General features: G+C 33.5%; 1 long non-coding RNA gene across 1 annotated transcript; it reads right to left on the bottom strand.

The window, feature by feature from the left end:
• Positions 1 to 3528: 3528 nt before the first annotated feature.
• On the bottom strand, positions 3529 to 5049 carry LOC125195732 (uncharacterized). The gene is made up of 3 exons (XR_007171782.2): positions 4826 to 5049; positions 4485 to 4540; positions 3529 to 3936 (listed from the first exon to the last, which is right to left on the bottom strand). It is a non-coding gene; the product is annotated as an uncharacterized LOC125195732 (long non-coding RNA).
• Positions 5050 to 6337: the final 1288 nt, after the last annotated feature.

Here is a 6337-nt window from a genome sequence, read left to right on the forward strand (position 1 = left end):
ATAATCAACATTTTTTTTTTCAAATAATGCAATTTTCTTCAAATAAAAACAAATGATTCACAGAAACAAATCTGAAGTCAATTCTAACACATGATTACACTAAAAATTTTCCACAATTTTGGATTAATGCAACAAAATTATAGCACAATAAAAGGTCAACAAATCGATCGAATCAGAAACACCACCTGCAAAATTCTCCCCTATATCTTCCGGAACGGCTTGCTTACTTGAGTTTAATCCAATTGACGCCGACGCTTGCCCCCTCTTTCACGAAACTCTCACTGAACTTCTTTGACAGCTTCGGAGCTCAGAACAATGACCAACCTCAGAACAATATAATATCAGAATTCTAAAAGGCTTTTCATCAAACAAGTAATGAGCAACAAATTACAAATTGCATTATATCATCACAACAACTGAGTTCTGAACACCATCACATTACACAACATAAATTTTCAACGAATTAGGAAATCAATCAGCGTAGCAAAACTCAATCTAGAAAAAGAGCAAACTATCATAATTCATCAAATACGAATGCGTAATTCAATGATTCCTCAAAAAAACAACCAAAATCGCCACCAAAAATTGCATTTAATACTCGGATTATAAAACAAAAAGATTAATTTTTCGTTACCTCTCGCAAAATTTGTACAATAACTACATATGGATTGAGCTGAAATTCCTTAGATTCATGAAAATATTACTGATATAAATAGGAAAAAAAAAGCCGTGGGAAAAGCAGATGGTTTCCACAATGAGTGGAAATTGATCGCAGTTGACGCTTGCTGCTGCGCCGGAATTGCCAGAACAATTTTGCAATTGGTTTTCCCTCTTCCTCTTCGTTGGCGGAGAGGAACTGACGAGCCGCTTCTTCTTCAATTTTTGTTGTTTTTGTTAAAACTACTATTCTGCCCTTTTATATTAAATTAATCTAAAAATATTTATTGTGTGGCAAAATCTGGACCACTCATTTAATAAAAATGAGTGATTGATATTGCATCTCATTTCTCAATTAGCCTAAATAATCTCAATTGATCATGATCCTATATATATATATATATATGATTGTGTTAAAATGACAACATCTTTTAAAGTAACACCATACCACCATTCCTAGCCAATCATTTGTACATGTGGACGAATAATAAGCTGCCATGTGGCAATCATAAAAATTGCTCAAGGATAAATTTGCACGGACTGCAATATCCAATACACTAGACTACAATTTTTTCCGACTGCAGTATCCAATACGCTAGACTGCAATTGCAGTCTAACGTTTATACTATTGCAGTCTAGCATATATAATATTGCAGTCTAGCGTGGTGTCACAATGTCATTTTAAGAGTGTTGTCATTTTAACGCACCCCTATATATATATATATATATATATATATATGGATGTATTCAAATCCTTTTTGCATGTTTTCTTCAATTGTTCAACTCAATCTGGGCGGTTCAATATTAAGATCTTATGGCCCGAAATAATGCCATTTGGAATTAATTATAACATTATAAAAAATCGCCTAGGGCCTTTTAGGAATACAAAATATTATTAGTTATGGTAACTAGCGTGATTTTCTCTATCAATACATCACAACGGTTTCTCTGAATTAGATGAAATCTTTCTTCTCTCTCCACACTGATATCTTTTCTTCTCCGTTGAATATTCTGATACCTCACTCCAAGATTGTAGTGGTGAATGCATCGTTAAGTTGGAGAAATTTGTGAATTACAAGAATCGAAAAAAGTTGGACCCTTTGTGATTTTGGTCTTGTTCTCCAACAATGGAAGAAGGTAATTTAATTTGTTCCATTCCAGAAGTATTAAACGTTGTTGTAATCTTAAAAAAAAAAACGATTTCTGCAGTATTATTTCATCTGACTCTTTTGCAATCGTTGGCGCTTGTTTAATTTTTTTCCGTAGGGATTAGAAATCGTTGGCGCTAGGGTGTATTATCAATTAATTAACTCAACAGTGGCTCAAGTCCTCGAGTTTCAGTAGTTTCAGTGATTACTGCTAGGGTTTAGATATCATATAAGCTATGATGCAGTTTTTTACTGCCAAACATAATGCACAAATATCTACGTGTAATGTAAATTGTTTGATTAATAATGGTCGATGTATGTACTGTACTGTATATATTTCATAGCAGTTATTTTATTATTTTATACGGTATTGTTGGCAGTGCTTGATTTTTTTGCGCAATTTAAATCCTTTCCCCTAGGGTTTATCCATCGTTGGGGCTAGGGTGTAGTATGTAGTAAGTAACACTTATGCCGTCAAAGTTGACGAGTTTTAGCCATTGCTATAGGGTTTAGTTCTCATCTCGACTAGGATTTAGTATTATGATGAATATAATGCACAAATATGTTTGTATTATGTATTTTATCTGATTAGTAATGTACGATCTATGTACTGTAATACATATGTTTCATCATATGTTTTTGTTATGATTTTGTAGTGTTCGTTGTACCTGACTATTCATCAGGATTTCGTTGTTCTATGGTTTTCTTCGTCGATTTGAGACGGAAATTGATGTGCTTCGTGAATTTGAAGGTAGACTGGAAGAACTTGGTAATTCTCTTCAAGTTGGAACTCCTACAACGTCAGCCTCTGAAAAGAGACGAATGATTGAACAGTTTTATGGAATGGAAAGGCCTGAAGTCGTACACGTCCATCCTTCGGATGTTGTGAAAACAAAGGGCCACGCTAGCAGCTCAGCTAGCCGTCTGATTTCGAAGAGAGAAAAGGCTATAAAGGAGGCTACTAGGCCCCTTCAACGTTGTAAGGCTTGCGAGGAGTTGGGAGATCATGACTCTCGAAACTGACCAATGCTTAAAGAGATGGAGAACAAGAAAGAGCTGCGGAAGAGAAAGAGGAAATGTTGATTTATTTTTGCAAACTGCGTTATTAGCTTTGATTTTCCCATTGTCACTACTATTCATTACATTTCCATGAGCTTTTGGTTTCATATTATTTCCGAACACTGCATTTATGAAAGATTTTAACACCTAGTGCATTATTACTCACTTATAGTACATTATTACCCACTTAAACCACATTATTACCTATTTGCTACTACGCTGCTGATATTATACTATACAATGCCTTTAATAAACACGCATGTTGTTGAAACTACATTATTCTAACAATTATGCACATTATTATTCCCTTATATTACGTTTTCAAATTTTTTGGTTCAGTACATGGTACAACTTGTGCATTATTCATCCATTACATTACATTATTAATCAATAATATTACATTATTAACAATCAATTAGTTTCACCTGCATTATTATATGAAACATGTACATTATTATTCCCTTATTCTTCATTATGAAGAATTGGTTACATTATTATATCAAATCTGTACATTATTCTTCCCTTATCCTACATTATGAATATTTGATTACATTATTTAAGTCATATTATACCTAACCAAATTTATCTACCAAAATGCAACGTATAATAATAACAAAACGAAATTAATAACAAAACATGAATCCAAATCACAAACAGTTACCCTAGTTGCTTTCACGTTTGTTTCCAACATAAGTTAACCCAAAATTGATTTAAAATGTCTAAAACCAAACTATCCAATTGAAATCCAGATCATCACTCCAGCCCATACTCATTGACCCACCTCTCAAAGTTGAACTTTGCGGGCCTGACCTTCCAATGGTTGCTTGCGGAAAGTTGGTTGTCCTCGTTTGTTGTATTGACATGTTAGTAGTGTCTTTGCGAACTTGATGCACAACATGTCAGTATAGATGGTCGACCTTCTTCCCTCGTGATTTCCGCTGCTCCAACTCTTCGTTCCCTGTACTTGTCTCTTCGTTTTGTTTGGCCAATCTCTGCCGGAATTTTTGTGCAATAGCTATAGGTATGACATCGTGAACAGCTTCTTCGAAATCCACCCTTGGCAGCTTCGCTGCTACAGAACAAGGAAGGAGTTTAATGCGTTGAAACAATAATGTATCACATGATTGTAATGTATTGCATAATATATAGTACATAATGCACACAAGCAACGAAATAATGCACAGATCCATTTCAAAAAAGGTGTCCGTAAGCATATCAGTATTGGACCACATGAAGCAATGACAGTGAAATAATGCACAGAAAATCTAATCTAATGGATAACACTGAAAAAATAATGGCCAACATAAAGAAAATCAAACCTTGTTGAAGTGGATGATTCAAGAAAAAAACATCAAAGATGAACCAATCGCTCTTACAGTTCTCATGGTAATAAGTAATGTACCAACAAGTCCATATAATGGAGCACATAAAGATCAATAATGTAACAAACGTTCTATATAATGCATTTGTTACACCAATTATGTCACTTTGCATATAATGTATATCAAGCGGCATATAATGTATGTACAGATGCATCCCAATTATGCAAAGCTAAAAAAAAAACCATACAGCACGCCCCTACTCCATGAATTAAAGAGCCAAATGCAATACAACGCTCACCTACAGTCTGGGTGGGTTGGGAATTGAATGAGCGACCTCTTTTTGTCATTGTTTATCTGTAAGACGAAGAAAATCTCAACTTGGTTATGATTTCTAGTACACAATTGTAGAACTGTGGTGTTCTTGCAGAAAAACCACAAAAAAACCATTACATTTCATCAATAAACTCGCCCAAAGCATATGTCTAAATTCATAATTAAATACACCCTTTAATAATGACAAAACCATAAGGATTCAAAAAAAAAAATCCATGATTTAATGAAACATCGACCACGGTTTTGTGAAAAATAGTGATTTTTTTGGGAAAACACCGTGAATCGTTGATTCGAGGGGAATCTTACCAAAAATCGAAGCTTTTAGAACGCTACTCTGTTGTCGATTGGACGTTGTCGGTCGCTCGCGAAAGTAGGCACACTTCAACTGAGAACGGTCGCCCGGAGGTTGTTTAGACAGTAGTAAACGAGATTAGGAGGAGAATGATGGGTGGAATTGGAGGAGACCGGTGGCTAGGGTTTTGAAAATGGATGGAATTGGAGGAGAGCGATTTTGATCGTGGTGTGAGAGGTTTGGGGGGAGAGAGAGTGAGTAGACGGAAGGTCAATCGATATCTCGCTTAATTATCGCACCAGCCGTTTTGAATAGTGTCATTTAATGTATTTTTACATTATTACCCTTATAATGCACCAAATTGAAGAAATAATGCAACACGGATTGAGATATTAAATCTACATCTGGACCATCCACCATTTAAATCTAATGGATGAGATTGTGTTGGAACTTAACTCTAAGGGGCTCAATAGGAGTTTAATGCTCCCCTATATATATATATAAAAGGGCTGTCATTTTAAATTAGATATACTATTATAATTTACATAAAACTGATTTTTGTTAAGAATAATTATTTTTATAAAGTTGATACATAAAAATTTTTTTAGACCTTTTAGTTTATTGGAGGAAGTGAATAGACTCCAAATAAAGAGATATGAAAAGTTTTGGAGTTATACCTATTGAAATTAGTAGGGGCATTTCTTTACTTGTTTTGATATTAAATTAATGTTGTAATGACTAATTGTATTCGTGTTTTATTAAAGACGTAAGTAGATATATTTTATTGATAAAGAACTTTAATAGTGTTTGTTAAAATCAAGGTAACGTAGTGTATAAATAAGTTTTTCAAAATTTATGGTGATTCCTCTTTTGTTCAATTCTTTTATGATAGTTTTTTTCTCCTATGATTTAACATTGGATTATTATAGTTTGTGATTAATTGTTTCACAGTATTTATTATATGCATATTTCATATAATGCTATTGTTTCTAATTTTATTTAATAAATTTATAACCTAAATCATATTTAAAAAAAAAATTAATCCGTACATAGCACGGGTGTAATACTAGTTGTAGATAAATGCTTAGTTGATTTGCATAATTATAGGAGTAGTTATAATTGATTTACTACTATTTAAAATAGTTCCATAATAGTAGTCTATAATGTGTAACTCCTAATTTTGTGGGAATTGTGTCAAATGAAGAGAAGATTGGGAGAATAATATCAAATAGAGAGAAGATTGGGAGAATAATTGATTGCATTATTGTCCTAGAATAGATTGATTACAATTGATTGTGTTTTCCATAGATAGTCTATCTTCACACCTATATAATGAGGTGTTGAAATACATTGTAAGATACAATACAGAAATACAAAATCATCTTCTACTCTCAAAACTCTTTCAATATGCTTTGCCCTATGAACTTCGCCTCTCTCGATTACCATCGTTAAGATGGTATCAGAGCAGGTTTATCCGGGCTTGAGACTCAGAAAAATATCATCATAGTCTCGAGTACCTTTCCCGA

This window comes from Salvia hispanica, chromosome 4, assembly GCF_029641045.1.
Source record: "Salvia hispanica isolate PSC_SH4W2 chromosome 4, Shi_PSC_v1, whole genome shotgun sequence".
In the NCBI taxonomy this organism is placed as follows: domain Eukaryota; kingdom Viridiplantae; phylum Streptophyta; class Magnoliopsida; order Lamiales; family Lamiaceae; genus Salvia; species Salvia hispanica.